The 24,900-nt window shown below is 40.0% G+C and overlaps 1 long non-coding RNA gene across 1 annotated transcript in view; it reads left to right on the top strand.

Annotated features, from left to right (window-relative positions):
* The window catches only part of LOC128146333 (uncharacterized), a 75,989-nt gene extending 53,810 nt beyond the window's left edge, over positions 1–22,179 (top strand). The window contains exons 2-3 of the long non-coding RNA XR_008236735.1: positions 8,313–8,409; positions 20,787–22,179. This is a non-coding gene — a long non-coding RNA (uncharacterized LOC128146333). The remainder of the gene's footprint in view (positions 1–8,312; positions 8,410–20,786) is intronic.
* The last annotated feature ends 2,721 nt before the right edge of the window (positions 22,180–24,900 follow it).

Here is a 24,900-nt window from a genome sequence, read left to right as displayed (position 1 = left end):
AGTGATAAAAAATTTTCTATGGCTCGGAAAGCTTTCTTTACAAAATTAATTTGAAACTGTTGCTGTAAGATTGGAAGTCACAGTATTTTCCCCTTAGGGGACTAGATGGTGAACTCTGGTTTGTGGTTCAGAGACCCCCGTCTGCACTCCAGGCAGACTCCCGTAACTACTGGTGTGGTGGCAGCATCCCAGGTACGCAGGTAGCTGTTGTTCCCTTTGTTTTCCTTGCTGCGATGTGACAAATTGTCTTATCATCCTGTGTGAATATGTAGGTATTTTTTGTCTTTCTACCCTGGCCTAAAAAATCTTTTTAATCAGGGGGCAGCAAATGCAAAGTGGATTGTGTTATAAAATACCACAATTTCAAAAGACGATCGATAGAAAGAGATAATCCAGCTGTTGATGGCCAACCGTATGAACAGGTTTCTTAAATATGAGCTCAGCTGTTGCTCACCAAACTTTCAAGGTAAAAGAATATATGGGCTAGATAGTCCTTGTTCCCTGAACTGTGCATGGTGGTAAGCTGGCATACCAGTTCACGAGCAGCAGCTCCCCAGTAAGCTGTCACTGGTGTTGAGAATGTTGTTCCACACGGTGTTATTTCTAGTCCCAGTCTTTTGCTCCTGTTTTTTTTAAAAGGGGTTGATGAATAGAAGACCCTGAATGAAGTGGTTTGGCATTTGTTTTCTCATGTGGCAAACAACAAACGTTGCATTGTCATAGCTGTGTTCAAGGCCTCCTTATTCATCAGCAGCCTTAAAGTAGCTGTGCCCTGTCATTATGAAACACTGTAGATATTTTTTTTCATCAGTTGGAAAGTAGAATTTGTCAAGAGAAGTGCTCGGAGAGCAACAAGCAGTAAGAGACATCTTGTACATTTGAATAGGGCATTTATAGATTATTTTTATTATCAGCTTTTTTGCCATGGGGTGGTTCACCCTTTAGAAACTCTCAGCACTATTCCAAACAGCAGTGTTATCCTTGCAAGGTTGGCCTTTGGGTGAGCGTGTCCCATTCATCCCTAAATTCTTTACGACCTCATGCTGGGTACTGTGTGGCTTCATGTGTTTAAGAGTAAAGGCATCCTACGGTGCTGGTTGTCTGAAGACCAGGAGCTGATTTGGCACTGCAAGGCCTTAGAATATCATCTGCCTCGCTCTCTCTGGGGCCAGGCAAGAATCAGCAAATGCGCTAAGCTTGCTCTCACTTTCATGGATTGTGTCATGCTGGGGGTAACTCACATGCAAAATGGCTCTGACTGTGCAAGGCTGCTTCATGGTTGTTGTCTGAGCACCCTGCACTTCCTTTTTCTGTTTAAGTAAGTGGTGATCCAGTTGAACTAGCATGTTTTTACCTATGTATTGCAGTCTTACTGCATGAAAAGATTATTTGAACTCTCAGAGAGCAATGCACATTGAATTATTTTTCCCTCACTGATATTTTGTTTTCTAGTGTTGGATTGAGTATGTGAATTTGGGTGTCAAAACATGTATCTCAAGTTCTGTAAAGGTGACAAAATGTGTCTGTGTATATGCAGTAAGCATCACGGCTTTGTGCAGATTGTGATCTCTCTATATAGAGCCTGGGCAAGAGAGGTTATAGTAAGTGCTGGCATTTATGGAGAAGCAGTTTGTCTGTTTATGTCACTCAGTGCAACACCTGCATCTGAAATTTGTTGCCGGTTGCTTATAGACTGATCCTGGCATTTGAAACACTTTAAGTGTTTCACTGCTCAGGTGTCCAGAATTTGGAACAAAATCAGTTATAACTGGTATAGGCAGGGGGGACTTATGGTCATAATGTTCCAATGACAGTGGCAGGGGAAAGCATCAGGAACTTTCAGCTAAAGTTTATTTGCAGACATTTCTACACAGTCTTAAAATAACAGTAATTGGTGCAGAAAAAACAGGTACAGCATGATCTCTGCCCCTACAGGAAATTAACTATATAGATAGGTAATATAATGTTAGGAGTAGAAAAAGTAAGATGCGGTACAAAAATGCAAGTCATGTTTTAGATGGAAGATAGTTGGTTTCACTGCACTGGCTTCTAATGGCAGTCTCTTTGCAGGATACTTCAAAAGTGATGGATTGAGGCACACACATAATGACCTGTTCCAGTCAGAAACTGAGACAGCCTCAAAGGGAGTTGCCGATGAGATCTATAGAATGAGATGTCTGAGTGTATATAAGAGCAGTGCTGGTACAATTTTGCATTTATATCTTCCTGCCAAAAAGTGGAAAAAAAAGTCAAGACTGCACATTTTGGAGAATTAATCATCTGAGGTTTTTTTTTAATTTATCACCAATGGGAATAATGTTCACTTTGTTTCTGTTTTACAGGGACACCCACATAGCCTTTAAAAAGCATAAATAAAATTAAGTCTACACAGGCTGTGGGTCTGTGCAGCAGCTGTTCACATGACACTGTATTTTATCTGCATACATTTAAGCATTTTTTTCCTGAGCAACTGTCTCAATCTGTCAAAATATTTGTAAATGGATTCAGTTTCCAGTGAAATTTGCTTTCACTAGCACAACAGAGAGACAGGGAAGATTACGCCTAGCGGGAAGAAAAAAAGCAAAATTATTTTCCATTGCAGGTCGAACAGCTCAGTCCTAAGGCATTTGCCTTGACGACTGTGTGAAGCCAGTACTCTCAGTAGCTACCTCATTTCTGGGAGGAGATGTTTCATTTCATCAGACAGATTTCTCCACAACTGAACAAGCACAAACAAAATGGTAGGTGACAAGAGGATGGCTCTGTATTTCAGTAGAGGAGGAACTCACTTGGAGAGGAGGGATATCTGGGATTTGTTCCTATTTTTACCCCTGACTCGCTGTGTCCTTCTCTTGTTTTCCTCTTCTGTATAACAGGTTAATGTTTCCTTCCTGTATCTTGGAAATCTCCATAGTCTGAGGGTGCCTGGGGGCTGTGTGACAACTTATTACAATAATTACACAGATGAGCTGGCAACCACTTCCCATCAGTTCTCCAGTAAATTAAGTGTCTGTGTTAGCCCAGCCTCCTTGTAAGTGACCCTCTGAGTGCACAGGTGTGGGAAGAAGATCACTTAAGCCTCTTGGCTTTCCAAATCCGTCACTGCCCTTTTTGTGAGATAACACAGATCCCTGCATTAGACTCATCAGACAGGGGGGAGCAATGTGTCCTGAGAAAATGGTGATGAGGACAGGTATCATCATGATGCATAATTGCTTTCCAGAACTATCCTGGAGGAAGCACAGGATGTGGGATCACTTGCAGAAGTGAAAACACACAGATATGCCAGCATTGCCCACCAACATGGTCTCGCAGGCTAGTCTAACATCAGCTGCCTGCGGGCTACCACAGCAGCTTCTGTACCTGCAGTCATACCAAAGCTGTGCACTTGCAGCTGTAGAAATCCACATGCTTTGATTGCACCCTGAAGGAAATAAGCCTCACAGCTCATATCAATATATTGAACTTTAACTCTGTTGTATAAACCAGAAAATCCAGATGTCAAGTCTATTTTTAAGCCCTAATCTGTAGCAATGAAAGTGACAGTTTGATGTGTTTGCTAAAGCAAGGGGATTTCTATGTGCACAGGAGTACCTGAGGCCTTACATAAGGGTTTGCGGGGTGAAGAAGCTGATTAGGTTAGCTGTGTAACTCAGTGAATCTTTTGGTCTGGGCAGGAGCTGCTTGTAGAGTAACTAGAGCAAAGAATGTCATCGCCTTACACACAGGCAGTACCGAGCATTGACTGCACTGTCTGGTTTGGCATAGTCTTGAGCCCATCCTTTATGCCTCTGAATTAGGTTACAGGTAAGCCAGGTAAACCTTGTTACAGAGCAGAACAGTTGACAGCCACCCTGTGTTGGCTGAGACTGTTGTGTATACTTCCCATCTGGGACCACTGATACTCTTGATGCGTCCAACTGTGGCTTAAGGCAGGTACCGGGAGTTGGTGCTGGCCAACAGGCACTGCTCCCTGCTGGCAGAGGGGCAGGGACTTTCATAGTGCCACTGCACTGAGACCAGGGCCTCCATCCAGATTAATTTAGCGTTGACCACTGATGGAAAGGAGAAGTGAGGAAGCTCTCTCAAAGGCAGGTACTTGTTTCAGCTGCAAGACAAGGCCCTACAACCTTCTAGCTGAGATAAATGCACTCCTGCATTTCCCCTTATGCCCCACCATATAAGCAGTATGACCTAGCCTAGAAAATACGTGGTTCTTCAGATGTGATTGTCTTTCCATCAAGACTCTTCGTCATGTTTTGAGAGCTCCCAGGAATGTTAAAAACTCATGCATTTTACACCACAACCATGCAGTCTGTTGATGTTAGAGCTGTGTGCAGGGTCTTCAGTACAAAAGAGAATCAGACCACTGATTATTTTGCTTATGGCTCCTTTGGTGTTCTGGACTTCATACTCATTGGTTAAGTGGCCAGATGTCCTGAAGTCGTTGCATACAGCTGGACAATAAACTGTCTGCTACAGAGGAATAGCGAAGGCCTTCCTGCTTTATTAGGGTAAAACTGACAGCTTTATTGACTGGCTTTTTGCCTTGATCATATTTAGTGTTACACTCGACCTATTTAAATCATTTCAATAGCAAGCTGGATACTCTCTGAAAGCAGTTCCGATTCCAGCCTGAAGAATAGGTAGCTGTTTAATGGATACAATGAACTGTCATATTGCCACATTTTAATATGAAAAATAATTATTCATCTGTAACAGCTGACAGTTTGTTTTGCTGCAGGCAAAATACAGCTTTGATAAAGTACACTGCCAGAATGAACCCAACTAGTTTGAGAAACACACTGCACTAGCAAATCAGTGCTTTTACTACCTGTGTACAAGACATGATTTTATGTTTTTATACATAAGAATCTACTACAGATGTTCTTAGAAACACAAGTTAAATTAGAAAAAGAAAAAAACAACAAAAAAACCAGCAAAGCCAAGAGCAAGTATCAGCCCACATCAAATGAATCAAGTAGTTGATAAATGAAGGATCCCTGCAGCCCCATCTGCGGGGCTCTTTCTCAGGCTGTGGTCTCTGGGCCACTGCTGCTCTGTAAGACATCAGAAGGTCTTCTGTCAAACAGTGGTGAAGAGAAAAAACCTCCTCTTAAAAAAGCCTACGTGCATTCCCACAAATGCAAGCAAGCAAAGTGTGTGTGTGTATATGTGCATGTGAAATTAACAGTGTATGCATCTTAATTGGTTGTAAATAAAATTATCGTGGCAGCTTGACAGAACGTGATCTTAGGAAGATGAGAGATTCCTTTACTCTAAAGACACAGTTTAGAAATATTATTCTAGGAAATACAGCTACACCCTTCTTAATATGCTGTCCTGTTCTGCTGCCACACACATACCTCAACTCTACCAGCCCCCCGAGATGCTCTGGCGGAGGTGCCGGGTGTGTTGCTGGGGAGCAACTTGACAGCCTCCCGCTCTAGTGTTTACATTAATGGCTGCACTTAATCATAAGCATATCAGAGTTTTTTCCTTTGTTGGTTTTATTCTTTTTCACTAATGCAGAGAAAGTCAAGATTTTAGAAGCGCTCCGGGGGAAAATGTCACGTAAATATTACTAACCTGTGAAACCAGCAGGAGCTTTGCAGAGCGCGCTGCCGGATCGGTCTGTTTGACTAGACTGCAGGCACGGGCAACGCCAGGCTGGCAGGAAAGGTCTCGGATGATGTCTAAATACGAAGTTATTGAGAGCTTAGCCGCACAAGGGTGCGAGGCCGACGTTGCTCGTCCGAGGCGGCTGTTCTTGCGGCTGCTATGCCGGCGCGGGGCAGCAGATGGGGATGGTGCTGCAGAAACGGCCGAGCGCTCCCGGCCCCGCCGCGCCCCGGCCCTGCCCGCCGCGCAGGTCCTGCAAGCCCGGGCTTTGTTAAACGCTTCGGAGGCTGCCCGTTGTATCGATTTCGTAAAAGGAGGGGGGGAGAAAAGGGGAGTGTTTCCAGGGACTCGTTTCTCTGGCTATTAATGTCGCTGAGGGAAAAAGAGAGCGGTAAATAGTAAGAACTTCCACTCAAAAATGTATTAAATAGCAGGCCGCGTGTCTAACAATCTGGCTAAGCACACTATAAGGCTACGCTCAAAATGCATTGCTCTCTTCATTTTCAAATGACTTCTTTAACTAAGGAAAAAACGAAAGCAAAAGCAAAACCAAACCCCAACAACAATAAAAAACCGCAACAGCCAAGAAGGTCTGTATGAGTGCGCTGGAAGACCTGGGAATGTCTCCATCCTCACCTGACTGGGAAAACGCTGGAGAAATGTGTGCACATACATGATGATGGGCGCAGCCAAAGAGGGATATAAAAGGAGTGGTTTCAGAAGAGAAGACAAGTTTGGAAGGAAAAAAAAAGCATTGTGACATATTTGAGTGCTCAGAATATGCCAGCGAACGAAAGGGAAGGGTATTGGTATTGTACAACAACATTGATTTCAGATTGTCTCTCCTGTACTAAGAATATAAGATGATACAATTGTATCAGTCCATTGTCTCATCCTATCTATTAGGTTTGCACGGCCAAATCCTTAACTGTAATGTAAGTTGTTATATCTCAGCTGACCTCAGTAAGTAATGGCAACATACACCAGCTGCCTCTCCCTATACATCCCCCTCCATCCCTGCCAACTCTTTGATTTTTTCTGGGAAGCCCTCCTTTGTTCGACCAGTTCTTCTGTCTTTTAATGCTGAGTCTTAGGGTGATTTAACATCCTCTTCAGTCTCATGAAGTTTGCACCATTCTTAGCCCTGGTGGTTGCTTCCTAAGAGTGAGCCTTCCAGTTGTTTCCTTAAGATCTCTTACCTGTATTTCTTGTTTCTGTTTAGGTACTTAAGCATCTCTCTGTAATTTATTTCTCTGTATTCTAATAAGTAACTTAAAAGGAATATGGCTGTTTATAAATAAGCATTGTATGTAACTCCTTTGTTGCCTACAGCATATTGCTGAAAGGGATCATGTAAAAATTAGAGAAAATTCCACATGATAATCACATTGATTTTCTTTCTGGCTAGGATAAATATTTGTTCAGCAGCCACAAACTTCTTTGAACATATTAGAGCTTACAAATGGAGTATGATATATATCTACTTCTTTGCCATGTCACAGGTGCTATATTTGTGGATGAGGATAAAAGAAGTCTCATGATTCAGCCACTTAAGCATTGAAGTTAGCCAGATTTTCAGAAGAGCTTTGCTGCCATTTGGACACCTCAGTGAGAAAACTATTGGGCCTTGAAAATGTTGCTGAAAATGAGTTCTTCTTTGCTGATTTAGGGATGTCGCAATGGTATTTATTATTTCAAAAATCTGGACCCAAGTGGATTTGTAGTGTTTTCCAAGTAAAAGCCAATAGCTGTTGCTGCTAAGTAAAAGAAAACACTGTAAACCAGTGTCTCTGGGGAACTGCATAGGATGAATGTGTTAACTGTCTAAGCTGCTAAGTATTGGCATCAATCCATGGGTTAAGTCATTATTTGTAATTTGAAGCTTCCTGAAAACCTTCTAAAGAGAGACCAGGAAGAAGCTGCACAATTATTTTTGTTTTGCCTAATGAGCCTGGCTAAGTAGAAGGTCACCTCAAAGTAGAATCTTTCGAGGATACCAACATTTCCTCATCCTATACTGTGTGTCTGATAAAATAGCTGGATCTCAAGATGTGTGCTTCGCTAATTGAAGGTCATATTAGCATGAATGGGTCTAACCTTGGCTGATAGCTACCATTTCAATTTAACATTGGTTTTCTTATAAAGCAGAAATATGTTTTCCTATAACAGTTACTCTTCATAATGCAATCTCATCAAATCTAATGTACAATGGTATATTCACATCTATCCGTAATTTAATATTGCCCCCATTTTAAATAATTAGAATGAATGAATAGAAATAAAATACACATGCGATAGCAAAGATGTAATAATGTCATGTGTGTGTATGTATATGAAACATCACATGACACTGTTTCTACAGCAAATTAAGGCTTTGTTGATCTTAAGCAATAAAAAAATCAATTGGATTATAACACGTAGCTTCGGTGAGGGTTTCCAGGATCTTAGAAATTAATGCAGTGTTCATTAATATGGAAAAGGATTCCTTGTTGGATTCAGAAATGAGGTGACAGTGCAGCAGCTGGCCAACAAGTCCATGTGACTATTGGTACAAGGGTATAAATATCATCCACTGCTGCAAGCACAAATTAAAGATGTGGCAAATACAACCATTTGTTAAGTTGTCTCCTGTGCAAAAGAACTGTTAACTCAATCAAGAAACACATTAAATAAAACCTCCTATTTTGTAGGTTTTATTGTGGGGCAGGACTATTCCTTTGAAGCTTCTGGTGCTGGCTGCTGTCAGAAGCAGGATACTTGCCTCAATGATCCATTGCTCCTAATCAGGTCAGTTGTTTCTTATGAACCTAAAACTAGCACTTCCTAGCTACTTAGGTCTTATTTTAGCATTAAAAAATGTTCTGAGAAAGGGGTATGACTCAAGTTCATAATAGTTTTAGGTTCTATTCAAGTAGCAAGAAGTTAGGTGCATTTTTAGAGTATTTGGATCTAATGGAAAACAAAGTATTTTGAAACGAATCTCAGCTGATAAAACCATGATCCTAAATCAAAGTTTTCTGTAAATGTGCAAATGCTGTCCAGCATAATTGGCTAGAATTGCCATCTAGATGTTAAAGATAGCAGTCGCCACAGATAAGCAGTTATCAGATGTGCAAATTAGTTTGCATATAAAATAGCTCTTGACGGGTCCCAAAATTAAAAATGCCTGGTTCCATGTGGTTCTATTTAGTCTTACTGCACCAGAGACCCCCATCTGAAAGTTGTCTCCTTACTGATTTGGGTCATAATGGAGAATTAGATTAATGATAGCTGGGATAGTAGTATAATATAGGATCTTAGGAAGGGGAGAAATTACAGCTGCCTTTGTCTGAGCATCAATACGTGACTCTGGAAGAGTTTTGTGCCACAAGCTGGATTTCTTGTAAGGACTGTAAAAACTTGTCAGGGCAATTTGCATTATCAATCAAGGGTATTTTTCTGCATTTGAATGAGAAGAAGCTATAAAAATATAGTTAGAATTTGTTTAGAGAGAAGAGTTTGTGGCCATACTGGAGAATGCTGAGCAAGGAGACCACTCTGAAGGGATGCTTCTCTGTTTCTGAGTAATTGGGCAGCAGGATCCCAAGGCAATTTTTTTGTTATAGAATCTTCCACACAAAACTCTTTGCTGAAATATGTGTATTCCTGAGATGTGTCACCCTGAAAAAAATCAACGTAGTGTTTCCTGCAATTTAATTTTGTACACATCAACACATTTCTTGATTACACTTCAAGCGTTCAAAAAAGAGGCCAGTGTTTTCCTGCAGTAAAATTAGGATTTAAATCTTCATCCAGTTGTTTTTACATGCAGCACTGCTCTCTGTGGACAGAAGCAGACAATGTGCACATGCTTTGTTCTCTATCCACAGCCCCGGCATATGTTCAGTGACATTGTATAGACCAAGACATTAGTGCAATCTCTGGTTTCCCAAATGCTGTCAGATCAGAAAAATGGTTGACCAAGCTCAGGTGACTTATTTTTCATAGTTGTTGGGTTTTGGTTTTTTAATAATAGGTCAGAGGAAGAAAAGCCTTGTTATAATCACAATATATGCTATGCATAAACCCTAATTTACAACTGCAGGGGAACACTGTATTCTGGATTACCTGTCAGTTGTAGACAGTGCCTATCACTTCAGAGTTACAACGAGGGAGAAATGGAAGGCTGCCTTTCTCTGCTCCCAGGTACTGTTCTATTCTGCAGTGCCATGGTGAAATATTAATTACATTTATCAGAACAGGATTTAACGTGGAATGAATGATTAATTATTTGGCACTGGAATAGATTAAAGTTCTGTCCAGGGTTTATGTATTCATTAATTGCTTGTTAAATCAAAGCGACACTACTTTGGAGGAGGAGCTGTCTTTTCAGCTGTGTTGGTGCAGTGGTTTCTACAATTGATTTGGTATTCGAAGCTGCTTTCTGTAACCAAATAATTGTCATGATAATATATTCTACTTCTTAAGCATGATGAAGAAACCTTTAAGTGTGTAGTGCACAGTTTACTTCCTTGCAGGTCTTACCCTTTTATTTTCTGTCTTGTATGATGCTTTGAAAGATCATTGGCATGGGATTTAACGTAATGCATCCTTGATAAATTTTTGCTATCACAGCAGAAGGGATAGGCTGGAATGGATTTACTCATGCCCCTCAGCAGGGGAACCTGCTGTCAAGAGAGCAGGTAAGTGTGAGCCTTCCCTGTTGGATGATTACCTGCCCAGTACCTCCACTAGTATGGTCATACCATGTCAGAAGTGATGTTATACAGTTCATATGTATTCTTTACTTGGATATGACAGCAGGAGGCTCATATTCATGTTTGGATCTAAAATACATATCTTAGAGTGTTTCTGACCTGACGAAATTTTTCAAGCGATTTGGGAAGGCTCCACTTTTGTGTTGACGGTGTCACGTATGTGGAGATTGTGCTTTGTGGTATTTTCACTTAATTTTTATGGACCTGATGTCAAGATTGACTAGTTACTGCAGTGATTGCTTGGATCTGATAGCGCTTTATGTATATAGTGGCACAGACTGAAGGCTACCAAACAGGTTCAGCTTTGCCCCGTTCTGCCTCTCTTAATGCCTTCTTTTTTTTACTGGTGGCCATGCTGTTCTTCATTGTTGCTTATATTAAATAGCTGTTGCCCTGAATGGGAGAGTAGAGGGCCTTGTAGTCATATGTGCCATTCAACTCTTAGCTATTTTGTGAGTGATAAAAGCCATCATGTACATGCATTTGTTTTCTTTGTATAAGGAATTCCTGTTTCTCTTCAAAAGACCTGTGCTCGTGATGTTCAGTATTTAACAAAGTGAATCAGGACACAGTTTGCCACTATGTGACTGAAGGTTTACTAACATAGCCAAGTAAATACCTATCCTTCAGCTTTTTGCTTTCTCTGTTCTTGCCATCATTATACTGCAAGCTCTTGGTAGTCCTGACTATGAACTTTATTGATACAGGAACACTTTAATTCCTTTCAAAAGCAGCGCATATTATTGAGAGTGCAGAATCACAAGCTGTAGGGTTTTAGTGTTTAAAAGAGGTGCAGGTATTGATTAGAAACAGATTCTGTCCGGGTCTACATGGATGTTGCAACGTGAAGAGAAAATAACAGAACTGGTCAGAAGCCCAGGTACTTCTAGAAATGAAAAATGGAGAAAAAAGGGTCAAAATGTGTGAACACATTTGAAAAGATTAACCTCCCCCAAACACCCACCTCCCCACCTCCTGAGAACTCAGCTGTTCTGGGCATTGCAGGGACCACAGGCAGCAACTGCAATGAGTCGGTTATCCTTTTAGGAAAGCCCTGAAATTCCAGGGCTTGAGAAACAGTATTACGAATGTAGCACTGCTGAGAGATGCTAAAGAACGTGTCACGCTGAAGATGTGAAATACCACACTGAATCAATAAATAGACCTCTGACTAACTGGAAACAGTGGTGCAGATTCTCATTTCTGCCTCATTTAAATAAATCCATGAGTATCAGGGATCAAGTTGTGTGTCCCAGTGGTGCTGTGTCATGAAAGGATATTCACTAACCTAAGTGTAGGGGACATTGAGGGGGAACATGCCTTTTCTGCAAAGCATTTCCCAGGTTTTGGAGGCTGCTGGATTTGTGAGTTGTCATATTTATTAGTCAATTCCCAGTGCTCACCATCATTATTAAAAAAGACAAAACCAGTTTTTGTATCCTGGACTGACTGTGTTGTATTGGTCTGAGTAATAACGTTCTTTATTTTTAAGTTGAGAGCATTTTGTTTATGTACTCTGTCCACAAGGGAAAATATACTTCTGCTATTGCTGCAACGCGCAAGGGACAGTTAAATCTAATAAGTTAATCTAGACTTCTAGAAACAAAATTAAATTTTCAAATAAAGGCAAACTGACAGCTAAGGCATAAATCTTTTATTTAAAATAGAAAATAACCCCATTCAAATGCAATCAGAGAAGACAGATGTAGGTAAAAAACAAGTAGAGATAGGATATATGGTGCATAAATTTGCTATGTCTGTGTGATAGATCAAACAGGGTGACCTTAAAAATGTTTCTAAAACATCAGCTAAAATATGAAATTTGCATATATTTAAATACTGCTTGTTAATGTAAGATGGACCAGAAAGAATGTTAACACTGAAAGTAAAATACACCACAGGTGTAAAGTGTACAGCAGAAAGGTCACATTAGCTATCAGACTGGCTGAAATGTAAATATTTACTATCTTGGAGCTGGCAGAAAGTTCTATAGATGAGAAATATTATCTTCTACTGTTTAATATATCTTCTCAGGTAAAATATTTAGCCGAAAAAAAGACCTTGATTCAGCAAAGCTCCTAATTAACTAAATGTTTAACTTCAGACATCCTCTTAGATCCAAATTACCTTAATGCGACTACTCACACATGCAGTTTTACTAGAGGCAAGGATACATCCCTCTGATGAAGCATGTTATCAAGATCACAGAGGATGCTGTAAAATTTTACCTGCCTTTGGAGCAGTAAAAGGAGCTGTTTATACTCAGATTTCTCAAGTATTTTTCATTCTCTTTTTCTGGATGCAAATCTGTGGTAGATTGTTGGGTTTGCTTAAGCGTGGGATCAGATTGCTACTTGCAAGGGAGCATTTATTTCCTATTAAGGAAAGAAAATGTAGCTTTTCAAGAGGACCTGATATTAAATCATAAGGAGCTCTTTGGTGTAAATACTCTCCTTGGACAAAAAGCTGCCTGGGGTTTCTTGATTCCTGCTCTGTCATTCTCTCCTGGACACCTTTTCCTCTGTCACCCTGTCCTCACAGAAATGCATAAGCCATGCTGCTTCCTGGGGTAGGACGCGTTTAGATTCAGTCCCCCCAGGTGTCTGCAGTGAGTCTCCGGCTTTTTCATCATACCCTCAGATTGGGAATTTCTCCAACTACGTAGGCAATGGCATAGGCTCTTCTCATTCAGCTCCAGCGCCTTTAAAGAGTTTGAGACTGGCTGGTCCATCTGGTCATCCCTAGAAGTACACGGTAATTATCTCCTCGTTCTTAATAAATCTGGGTTTTCTAGAGATTTCCGCTGTAATTGGATCAGTCATTAATGTAGCCCAGATTTCTCACAGTATTCTGCTGAGATTACATCTGTTCCAATACAGTGACCCAGTTAGAGCCAAGATACCTGTGTGACTATTAAAAAAGAAATCCATTTGTAAAATGTTATAAACATTTTGACATACAATTTCACAATAAAAGAAATGTAGTGATGCTGATAGCATCGTCCAGCCCCTGGGAACAGGAGGTGGATGTGTGGGTGGCTTTCCCTGCACTCCAGACATGGACACAGGTACTGATAGGCACAAGGGGGTTTATCCTTTCAATTTGCTTGTTTGATGTTTTGTTCTGTTGTTTTGTTAGCTCATTAATGTTCTTTTATGTGAGTTTTGTGAATGATTTGCTTTTAAAGTGGTATAATTCTGAAAGGTCTTTTTTGTATTCATTTCTAGGAAGAGTGTAAGTTCTTCAAGTCATTGATTAGTGACAAATGCCATCTTTTGAGAAGTTCTCTTAATCTTTGGGATGTCTGTTTTGAAGGTCACTTCCATTTATTAAAGGATTGCAACTGTACACCTGAATATTTCATGAATTGTCAGTATTGTTTCTAGCTTTTGCAATACTTCTCCATAGGAAAAAAGTCAGATAACAAAAAGATTTATAAAACATTACCCACAAAGCTACACGCAGACCTAATATTATGTTGTCATAGGTCAAGCTGGACTGTTTCTGTAACATTTGTATTACATAACACAGGACAATTAAAAATTTACAGTGGCATATATGTGCATTATGGGAACACAGTCTTCACACTGAGCGTCAGCTATGTGTGGTTGTTCAAGTTGTATGTATAGACCTCTGGTAACAGCTGCAGCATATAGGGTGAAAACACAAAACCAAACAGCAATAGAAAATAGCCAGAGGGGCTTGCAATAAAATTGTGTAGATTAATCACTGGACTCCCTTGAATGAGTGGCATGCTACAAATCTGGGGCCCCTTTCTTTGGCCTCAGTTGTTGAGCAGTGTCATTCTCTGTGTAAGGCAGGATTTGGTGCATCATAAAAAGCACAAGTGTCTCACTGTTCCTTGCTGAGGGCTCTTCCTGCACATGGCAGGGGTCTGTTGTTCAATAACAAAGGTCTTAGACTCAGTCTCCACTGATCCGTGTTTACTGTTGAAGAGAAGGTCCTTCACATTGTGGGATCATTAAATCCAGGTCATCTATAAAAGGTTTGGTCTGTGACAGAAACTTTTCTGTATGTTGTTATAATGAAACATGCCTTGGTAGGAGACATTTTAGAAATGCTCCTTGCAAGAATTCATTAGCGTAAAATTTAAAATTTGCCCTGTACTCCCAGCACTCTGAAAACTGAACTCTGCTTACAGGAATATATTCACTTCATTCACATACTGTTTTCTTTAAACACTGACTTGAAACATTTGGCAGCTTTGTAGACTGATTGGGGTTGTAGAATCATAAGAGCTTCCTAATATAGGGAAATTCGGTTCATTTGTTTACAAGAGGCCTGTTCAAAAAATGATATGCTGTTCCAGTGTGGTCTTTCCTATAGATTAGCCACAGTAGAGTATGTGTATTGGGGCAGCCAAAATACAAGTAGACAATTAGCTTTTCTACCAGAGACTAGTTTTGTTAACATTGCCTTGATTTGACAGCTGGAATAGATGAATGTCATTACTGACCTTTTCAATTTTACAGCTTCTTCACTTTCATAATTCCAACTCCTGCAGCTGCAGCATGGAAATGAACTTTAATAATGTTCCCCAAACTCTTGAAAATGCATTACTTAACAGTTACATTTTACAATACTCTAAACAACATGAACCTTTCATATCGCTGCTTTTAAAACCATAGACTAAATGCAATTAGCATTAGCAATTATGTGGTGGACATTTCTTGACTGCTTTTGTGGAGCAGATCTGAATAATCAGACATTAGATATCCACATTTCATTGTGATTTATGACGATGGAAAAAATTATTCTGCCCTGAGTTTTAATTATTGCTGGAAGATATTCTCTAGGTTCTGCTATAAATGCCTTTCATTTAATGTTATAGGGTCAGATACCGTTCACTTTATTGATGTGAATAATTCTACTGAAGCTAATATAAGTAAATATAAAGAGCAGAAACCAGTTATACAACGTAAATTCCAGAGGTGTGATTTTGTAAGCTATGGTATTCCACTGAAATCGAAGTAATGACATGATGATGTTCTAGATGAGATTCTGTTGTCCTTAATTTAGTTAATCACAGTCTGCATTTATGTTAACTTAATTTAAGTTAAAAAAAGAAAGGGTTAGAGGGGATACCATCACTATGGAGAATGTGAGATTAAGCAACTTTAACTTAAAACTATTATTATGGGGTTTTTTGTCTTATATACAAAGTAAGACTAGTTCAGGTTTAACTACAGAGATCAGGTAAAGCTATAGGATTCAAAATTGGGAAGCAAGGTGAAATTGCACAGAATAACAAAGCCAACCTTAGAAACAACAGGAATCCAAACTGTTAGTGATGTTACTTGATGGGCTGTAGGGGTGACTGGGGACCATTAGTTATTGTGGCTGCAGGGCTTGCAGAGAAGCTCACCAGCAATGACCTCTTGCTCCTCCTCCTGCCAGACAGCCTGGTAAAGTCCACAGTGTATTAACCGCTTTTTAATATATTCTTATAGTCCTTTTGAAAGGCTCATTTCAAAGCTCTCACGTAGCTAATGGGTTGAGCCTCTTCTGAGAGTTCAAATATCCTAATGAGATTAACTCATTAAATAACTGCCCATCACTTAGTTGCTGCTACTCTGATTCGTTTGTGGCACTGGAAGAGAGAGCTGCCTGTGAAAATGTTAGCACTGCTTGGAGATGATTTCTCTTTGAATATTTTTAGATTATTACATTTTCCACCCTAGATAAGTCAGTATCATTTCCCCCGTCACATGAATGGATTGGACTGTGCGGTAACACTCTTTCTTCCTTCAGGTTGGTCAGGCAAAGGTGACAGGTTTTGCCACCATGACATTACCTCCTTCCTTAGGAGGGAGACTTAAGCCTTCCTGTGACTAATTAGTTGTGTCTCAGGGGATGGATTTGTTGGTGCTCACACAAGCAGAATGGCACAGATGCCTTCCACAGAGCTCAAGGAAGGAAAAAGTAAAATAACTTCACCTCAAATTTTCCAAATTAAACAAAAAACACAAATAAAATACACATATAAATATTTATGAAAGAGCAACCATGGCAGAAAACACAGAGTAGTGCTAAACCTGCATACTGGTGTCAAGTGGCAGGAGATGTTACCTCCCTTTAACAGAGGTGGTCCGAGTCTCACTTCTGCTGCCTTATTTGTGTCCCAGTGGTCAGGGAAAGCTTACGAGTGAGTGGCTTTTTAGGCAAAGGCCAGAAAGGAGTTTGTTTTTGGAAAGCCTCATGCAGGGAGCAGATAAGCCTTGGCGTGGAAGTGGGTGGCAGAGGTTCCAGGAAGCAGTCCAGGCAATGCAACCTGATTTGGCTGCCGAGTTACACTAGTTGCTCCAGTTTCAAGAAACAAATGTTGTGTCCCTAGACAAAGGACTCAAGTTATGCCAAGCCTGGGAGATTCCTTTGAAGAACTGGCTGGCCCCTTGGGTTGCTGGCATGCTTTAGCTTTAACAGGCCTGGGAGTTTCCAAGCAAGCTTGCTCACAGAAGTCCTCAAAAGAAACAAGTAGCTGTTGCTGTGACCTTGCACACGCACATGGGTAGTGGCTTGCAGGAGCAGCCTTTGGGAAAATAACAAGGAGCCCCATGTGCAAAGCTCTAATTTGAGAAGTCCCTACATATCATAACCAGCACATAGCCACGTCGCTTTAAGGCGTGATTTGAATGTTCTCAACAAGTTGGGATCCTTCCATCCAGTTAATCAACCCACACTTGAAAATTAGACATGCGCTATTATAATGACAGATTAAGACCACACTGGTATTGTGATGACACTAGTGTATAATTAACAACTTCATTTATAGCTCTTAAGGATATAAAACAGTATTAGGTACAATGCTTAAAAGGTACGGGATGTATTTTTCTTATAGGCTATGCTTCTCAAGTGTTTGCCTACACACAGTCTTTCTCGTTGCTTCTAAAGAAAGCTCTGGTTTCTTGATAGTCAGCTGTCCAAGAAACTTGAAGGGTGCTCTTTAACACTTCTCAGTGGCATGAGTGTCTTGCTTTTCATGTTTTTTTTTGTGAGCAAAGCTGGTCAAAATTTATGGATCGGAAAATAAAATGTGAAAGTTTTGACTGTTGGTGGAGAAAAAAATAAAAATATCTCCATTCCATTTTTTCCCCTATTTCTAACCCATTCTATTATTGGTTAAACTATTTAAAATAACAATATTTTGACTGTTGTATTAGGGTAGAAAGTAAGAAAAAAGGGAAAGGTTTTTGTCTTGTCTTTTTGCAGCCATGGTCTCTGGTTACTGTCAGTGATAGACAGTGATAGAGGGACACAGAAAAATTCTTAATTGTCTGCACAAGGACTTGGTACGTGTTTATCTCTAAGGTGAACAATATCCAAACTATTGAACCTACTAAAATAAATCCTTCTTAGGTTTGGGGGTTTGGTGGTTTTTTTGTTGTTGGGTTTTTTTTTTTACTTAGTTGAATAAGTCATTTGAAAACAGAGCAATGCTTTTTGAGCATAGCCCTATGGTTTGCTTAGTCAAATTGTTAGACACACTGTCTGCTATTTAATACATTACTGAACAGCCTAGGCTGTGACCCTAAACACCAAATGTTGGAGCCTATATCACACATACTTATACTTTTTTTGCATTGTAGGCTAATGTGGTGTACTCCAGAACTGTCCTCCACATTCTTGGAATGTAGTGATTGCAATGCAAAAGTGGAAATGTCTCAGCTTCCTAAGGGTGGAACTTGTTTGGGCCCAGTCAGATGAAACAGCAGTCAATGTCTGTTCAGATGCAGCAGCACTAGTAAATAAAACAAAATAGCAGCAATACTTCATTGCTCATTTTTGCTTGCTGTAGACTTGTTTCAAAGACAGCAGAAGGAAATGGGAAAGGAGGGAAACTGCCAAAGTCACATCTGTACCTAACTGTGTCTAACATTATCTTTTATGTCAAATCATTATCATACACAGGAAAAACCACTGGTGTTTAGTGCCAGCTGTCTGCTTATTACAGCAAAGGAACTGGGAGAAGACATCAGGAACAAGGCAATCATTAAAGAGATGTGGTACCTCTGTCTTGACACTTTTAGGTAGCAGTGTCGCTTTGGGATAGTGGGCAGGAGGCAGTGTGGTGTGGAGCTAGGAAGCACATGGTAATCACTTGGCCACACAGCTGAGTTGTGACAGCAGAGCTCGCCGCCAGTCCACATGCCGGGAGGGAAAGGGCAGCAGGAGTGCTTTGGAAGAGCGTCCAGCGCAGTTGCTCAGGACTGGCCCTGACAGTGGGCATCCCAATACTGCCTTCTGTTTGCTTCAGTGATGAAATTTGTTGACTCAGAATTTTGATCAATATTTAATGTGAGAGACAGCGTGTTGATGCTGATTTAAAAAAGAAGGGAATGTACACTGTTATCTCTGTGCTTTCACAGATATGAATGATGGCACATTTCAATATTACAATCAGTTTCTCTGGGAAAGGATATGTTCAGCCCAGGATGCAGCCCATGGTGTGAGGTGTGCTCTGGAAATGCAAAATAACGGCAGCTTACATTAATAGCATAAACCATTGATTACATGCGCTTTGATGTGAAGAACCACACCGCCAATTGAACTTGTAGCTGTAGTCAAGGACTGATTCACCACGTGATCATTTTTAGCCAAGCAACTTCTGAATCATGGGCCTATAATTGCTTTGGATTCCTGTTATTGATCTCTTACGTCAAAATAATTGAACTTTATGGCTGACTTCTGATGCTTATTGAGAAATCATATAATTACTTCCAACCAACTGCAAGTCAATAGAAGTTGAGTACATACCACTACTCAGAGTGCTTGATATATAAATTTCCTTCCAAATAAACACAAGACCTACAATATATTAGTAAATCCAGGAGTCTGGATGCATGGTCCTAAGTTACATAATAACATCGCCTAATATTTGTAATACCTGGAATATCTGTTTTGCGTTTGTATATAAAATGTACCTACTTCAACCCCAACCCTACAAGCTGCAGAAACTGCTGTGCCTGCAGAGAGCCACAGCAGGGTCTGCCCTGATGCAGCAGTCTGACGTGCAGAACAGGGATCAAGGTCTTGTTGGCCAAGCAAACGCTATGAAGCGCTGGGAGCCACCATGTTTTATTGTGCTGAGGCTGACTGGGACATGTTCTATAAAACACCAAACTCTTCTGTTTCCATTTGAAGTTCACACCAGTCTAGGAAATCCTGTCCTGTATATCACTTTCTTTTTTAGCTTTGCTTTTACTCTTTTGTTTATACAAATGAACTGTCTGGAGCCTTATTTACAAGACTCTGTATTCATGACACAGACATCCTTGTTCTCCTTCAGAGATGGTCTTCAGAGTAGACATACACGTGTAGTCTCTTCTTCAAAAAGCTCATACTTCTATGATTTCACAAAACCCTAACATTTTTGTTGACTACAGGATGGTGACAAATAAACAGTTGCAATCCTTTTGAACAAGCAGTTTAAAAAAGCTCCCCAATAAGCTGAAACTCTTTTCTAGAGTGACTCAAGTCAAGAATTTTCACACCCCACTGCTGATGGGGAATAGACTATACAGCATATATATGCACACACACAGAGCTGGCAAGGTACTTAAGTGATAAAAAATGTTTTATGTGACGGTAATGAAGACTTCGTGTTGCCTAGTTGAATAGCTTTAGCTGTCCATTTCTAGATCAAATCCTATCTGAGAAAGCTCATTAGCTTTACTGTGTCTTGTTTCCCATGTAATCACTGTGCTGCGAGTACTGGTTTTATTCACTCCTGCATTTCTTTAAATGTTGTTTTAGTAATTCTCTTTCCTTAAGGGGAAGGAAGCATTAATCAGCCTGTGCATTTAGTACCTACTTACATTAATATCTAGACAATGCAGTGATTTAGAATTCTTTACACCTTTTTGCAGGTTTTTCATTATATTTCTCAATGTCTTGAGGATGCCTTTCCTCATGATACTTTACAATAAACCTTTGCAAAATTAATAGCTTTCATTATGAAATCAATGATATTCCCTCTAAACTTCAGTGGCAATGTCAAAGAAAAGCTACTATAATTGCTAATGCTGAGCAGTTTTTTTATGACCAAACTCAACTTCCCAGATGTCACAGCAATACAGTCATCAGCTTCCTCAGCACTTTTGCCCTCCCTTGTCACTGTGGTTCTTTCTCAAGAAAGTGATTGTCAGCCATGTCTTTTTCTGTTCATATGTCTTTACTCTGTTTTCTGTTCAAATTCAACCTTAAAGCTATCCTTTTCAGCAGAAATGGTCTCAAGTTTACACTTGTGACTCTGCATAGCAGGAACCCCTGACCACTGCCTCTCCTAAAGCATGATTATAAGGATTAATTTTAATTCTGAAGCACAAAAAGTAGTTATTAAGGACTTGATGTATGAATTTTAATTCTAGATTTTGGGGTTTTTTTCAGGAAGATCTACCATGCAGACACAGAATACTGCCTGTGACCAGCCCAGTCTACGCTCTACTCTTCTGAGTATTATCTTAGGTGTTAGACATTTTAATTTGAAGTAGCACCCATAATTGCATTTTTAAGAAGCCAAATCCAGCATGCTTACCAGGACCAGCCCCTGGGGTGCTTGCTGCTTGCACTGGTTGGGTCCAGATGTAAGCGTACTGCCCAGTTTGATCCTGGCTGAGACTGTGGAGCCCAGAGAGTTACTTAACCTCTGGGGCCCAGAGGAAATGGCTGGGCAGAGGACTTCCCCGACTACTGCGCTGGCCGTGGACACATGTAAGTTCCTCAAAGTTCTGTTCAAGATTAAATTAGGCACATTCATTGTTTCTGAATGTGGACCTTTGTTCTTATGTGTTTATGTATACCAGCAACAGAAGTAGTATGGACTAATAGGTTTGGTAAAAGGCTTATAAACTAACAGGTAGAAGTACTCAGCAGCTGTTCATTAAATGCAGATAGTGTGGCTGTTCCACTTTTCAAGGTTTTACCAAGGTGCAAAACTGCATCAGCCTGTCTCTGTCTCATAGAGACACATGGTTTCTTCCACTTCCATTTTTTAAGGTAATACTTACATTAAGCTCTGATTCACAGGAAAATGCAAATTAAATCCTAAAAGTTTGTCAGCATCTCGATATTCTCTTGATTAAAAAAAGTTTAACTTGTTCTTCCTTTTTTTAGTATAGAAATAGACGTCTGAGTCACTAATTTGTTTGCCCTCTTTGAGGCTGTTGAAATGTAAAAGAGATGAGTTAGCAGCCCCTGGCAGTGGGGGCTACAATGGAGATGCTGACAGACTTATTTATAGTGTGGTCATGTTACCAGGCATTACAATTACATTTCACTCAGGGAAGTTACTTTGACTTTTTAAGTGACATCTGTAGTTAAACAGCTCTTTAAAGCTCATCTTAACACCGTACATGTTTAGATGATTGAATTTTTGTCATAAGCAGGGTACCATACCAGTGGTTATCCTGATGCTCTGTTTTACTTTAAAGGCCTACAATTGTCTTATCTCATTCCCTGCCTTAATTACTTTAAATGTACTGACAAGCACAACTGACCAATTAATAGTGCTTTTTCTCATCTTATCTCATTTGTTATCCATGATGCTCTTCCATGTTGTAATTACTTTTCAATTTTTCATGACTCAAAATAGGAGATGTACATAATGAATACAAATAGCAAATTGATTAAATGTAACATGCATTGTAGCACCACCAAGACTGTCATTTGTTATTAATGAGAGAGATTTGTCAGGTTCTTGTGAAAAGGCTTGTGACGCACAGCAATCCAAACCTAATAGCTGTAAGACTGTAGCCAACTTTCAGCTGTTTAATTGTCATACAACACAAACAGGAAGGTACTCATGATTTTCAAGATAATTTCATATTTCTCTGTTTTGGTGCCATCTTAACATTTTGGGGCTTAATAGCAAAACATGCAAGTCAGGTTAACTGGGAATATTCCAGTAAATGGCGTGTCCTTGTAAGGCACCAAATTTCAAAGCCAAAGCCATTTTGTAGGAGCCAAAATACTGATTTTTACAAGGCTGAAACTGAGCGAGGCCTTTGCCTGCACTGGTGTGGCCAGCAGCTCAGCAGTCAGGGAGCTCATGCAAGAAATGCAGGAACCTGCTGTTCAGATGTCTCTGACGGATTTAACCAGACACACAAAAATATACCTTTTGCATCCTTACTAAGTTACCAGCCATGAAGCAACAGATTACTCCAAAGCCTTGTTAAATTGCTCCTGATCAAACTGGTTCATTTTACATAAAGTATCCATTGAAAGCTGGTCGTCCTTCTACCGGAGGGAAGTATTTCCTATTAGAGCTGGTGTTTTTGAGAGATCTCTTCCATGCCAATGTCTGACGAAGTTTATTTGATATCCAAAAACTTTTTGTGGAATGAGGAAAGTTTTCATTGTATTGCAGAGAAATAGCCAGGGAAGGCTCAAAAATGAAAATGGCAATGCAGGAAATTATTTCCCAACCTTGAGCCCTGAGCCTAAAAATTCCAAACAGCTGAATCCTTGTCCCCCACATGCAGTTCCCTCAATTTCAGTGTGGATCACCAAAGGGTTTTTTTCTAGAATCAGAGCCTTGATAATACTTTAGTTCTTTGTTGATGTACACTGCTTTTGCTGCATTAACTTCAGAAATACTTTGCACCAGGTGAAGGTCTGCCTCCTGGTCAGTTTGTTCTAGCCATGGACCATACTAAATTAAAAACTACAAAAAACAGTTTTCCTTTCAAATTACATGTTACAGTGTTATGTAACATGTAAATACATCAGTATTATTTACCTGAGTTTAACAAATTAACTGAAGATTAAACCTTGTTATTTAATTCTTCCAGCTTCTGCTTTCATAAGGGAATGTAAGGATTTTATGGGCATTATTTAAAACAAAAATTTTTATTTCATCATAAAGCCTTTGAAGAACTGAATAAAAGTGTTACACAGTTGTTACACATCTCAAGGTGAGGAGAATCTTTGAAATTTACTCTGAAATTAGAGACTTTAATCTGCATAATTTATACACTGAGTATTCATAAAAAGGTCTACAATTGAAACTCACCTGTCATCAAAAGTAAAAGGATGGAAACAATGGCTAAGACTGAGGCAGGGAAATGGTGTTATGGATGTTATTTCCTAAATATTTTCTGAGGAACGGTTTCTACCAGTTACTGAGGAAATTAAGGAAATGTGACAAAGCAACAATCATTTCCAAGTAATAGTTCTTTTTTCTTTTCATTATCTGTGCTGTCTGCCCTCAGATCTCGTGCATTGTTCAGATTTCAAAACATTTCCTGTTGTAATAGACAAGCATGAGACTTTCTGCCCGGGCAAGGAGAGCTTGGCTCCTGCAGTGCAGCTCTCTCCCTGGGCAGTTCTGGGTCTGCTGCTATAGGCCAGTACTGAACAGCCAGCCTGGGAGTGTTCATTAATGATGGATAATTTTCCTAGGGTCAGAACTTGGTTTGAATAAACATGTAAAAATCGGGCTATAATTTTCAAATAATAAGCTGGACTTTCCCCATTCTGCTTATTTTCTTTTCCTGACTCCCTAACCTCCCCGGAGGCACAGGATTGCTACTTCTTGCCTTTGGAAACACTTTTGGCTCATAAGGGTTTTCCCTCTTTGCCTTGCTACTGGCAGAGGTTATCTCAGGAGTGCCTGTTTTATCTCCAGAAGGGATATCATTGCTAAACAAGAGTCCTGGGCAGGATTTACACCCTTCCTCTGGAAACACAGGAAGCTAGTGTCAATTCCTGCTCATTCACAGACTCATGTCAGCTTGTCAGGGACTACCGTTCATTAAAAATTTAACAGAGGAAACCTGACAGGATTGGTCTCTTGGTGCTACAACAATATAAATATTTAATAATGACATGATGATACATTTTTATTAACACAGCTGGCATTCTGTGCTTAAGCACAATGGGATAATAGTTCTCTTTATGACTATGCACCCAGTAAAATACCTATGTAATAGGTGGATGGACCAAAGATACAGTGAACAGTGCAGAAGAGGTAATGTCTTATGACCAAAGCGGCAGAAATCCCTAGTGATTTTCCCATAAAATACAGCTATTTGTGGACTCTGAAAGAATTTCAGAATTGTGGAGTCTTGAGCCAGAATTTCTATGTACGCTTGCCCACATCCATTGTCTGTCAAAGAGCGTGCCGTGGACTTGCTGGAACTACAATACCATGTCCCCAGACCTTGCAGAGATTTCAGGTGCTTGTTCCAGATGTGTTATGAACAGATGAGTGACTGCTGAGACTATACTCTTTAATAAATTCTCCTTTCATGATGCATCTGGCCAAATTTTGAAATTTTATGCTGTTAACATCTAAGTCTGTGAGCTGGTTCACTGACTGCTGTGGGAGACTTTGTGAGGCAGGGTATAGATTACTTATAATCAAGGAATCATAATCTCTAGAAATTACTGGAGAAAGCAAAATATCAAGCTTTATCACCTTCTCTCTTCCATTTTTCTCATCTATAAAGTCATGTGGCTAGGGACAGTTTGACATGAGGGAGGAACAATGCATTTTTAC

The sequence above is a fragment of the Harpia harpyja genome, chromosome 9 (assembly GCF_026419915.1).
Source record: "Harpia harpyja isolate bHarHar1 chromosome 9, bHarHar1 primary haplotype, whole genome shotgun sequence".
Classification (NCBI taxonomy): Eukaryota; Metazoa; Chordata; class Aves; order Accipitriformes; family Accipitridae; genus Harpia; species Harpia harpyja.
The sequence above is the reverse complement of the archived record's forward strand: the minus strand, read 5'-3'. Positions and strand labels throughout refer to the sequence as shown.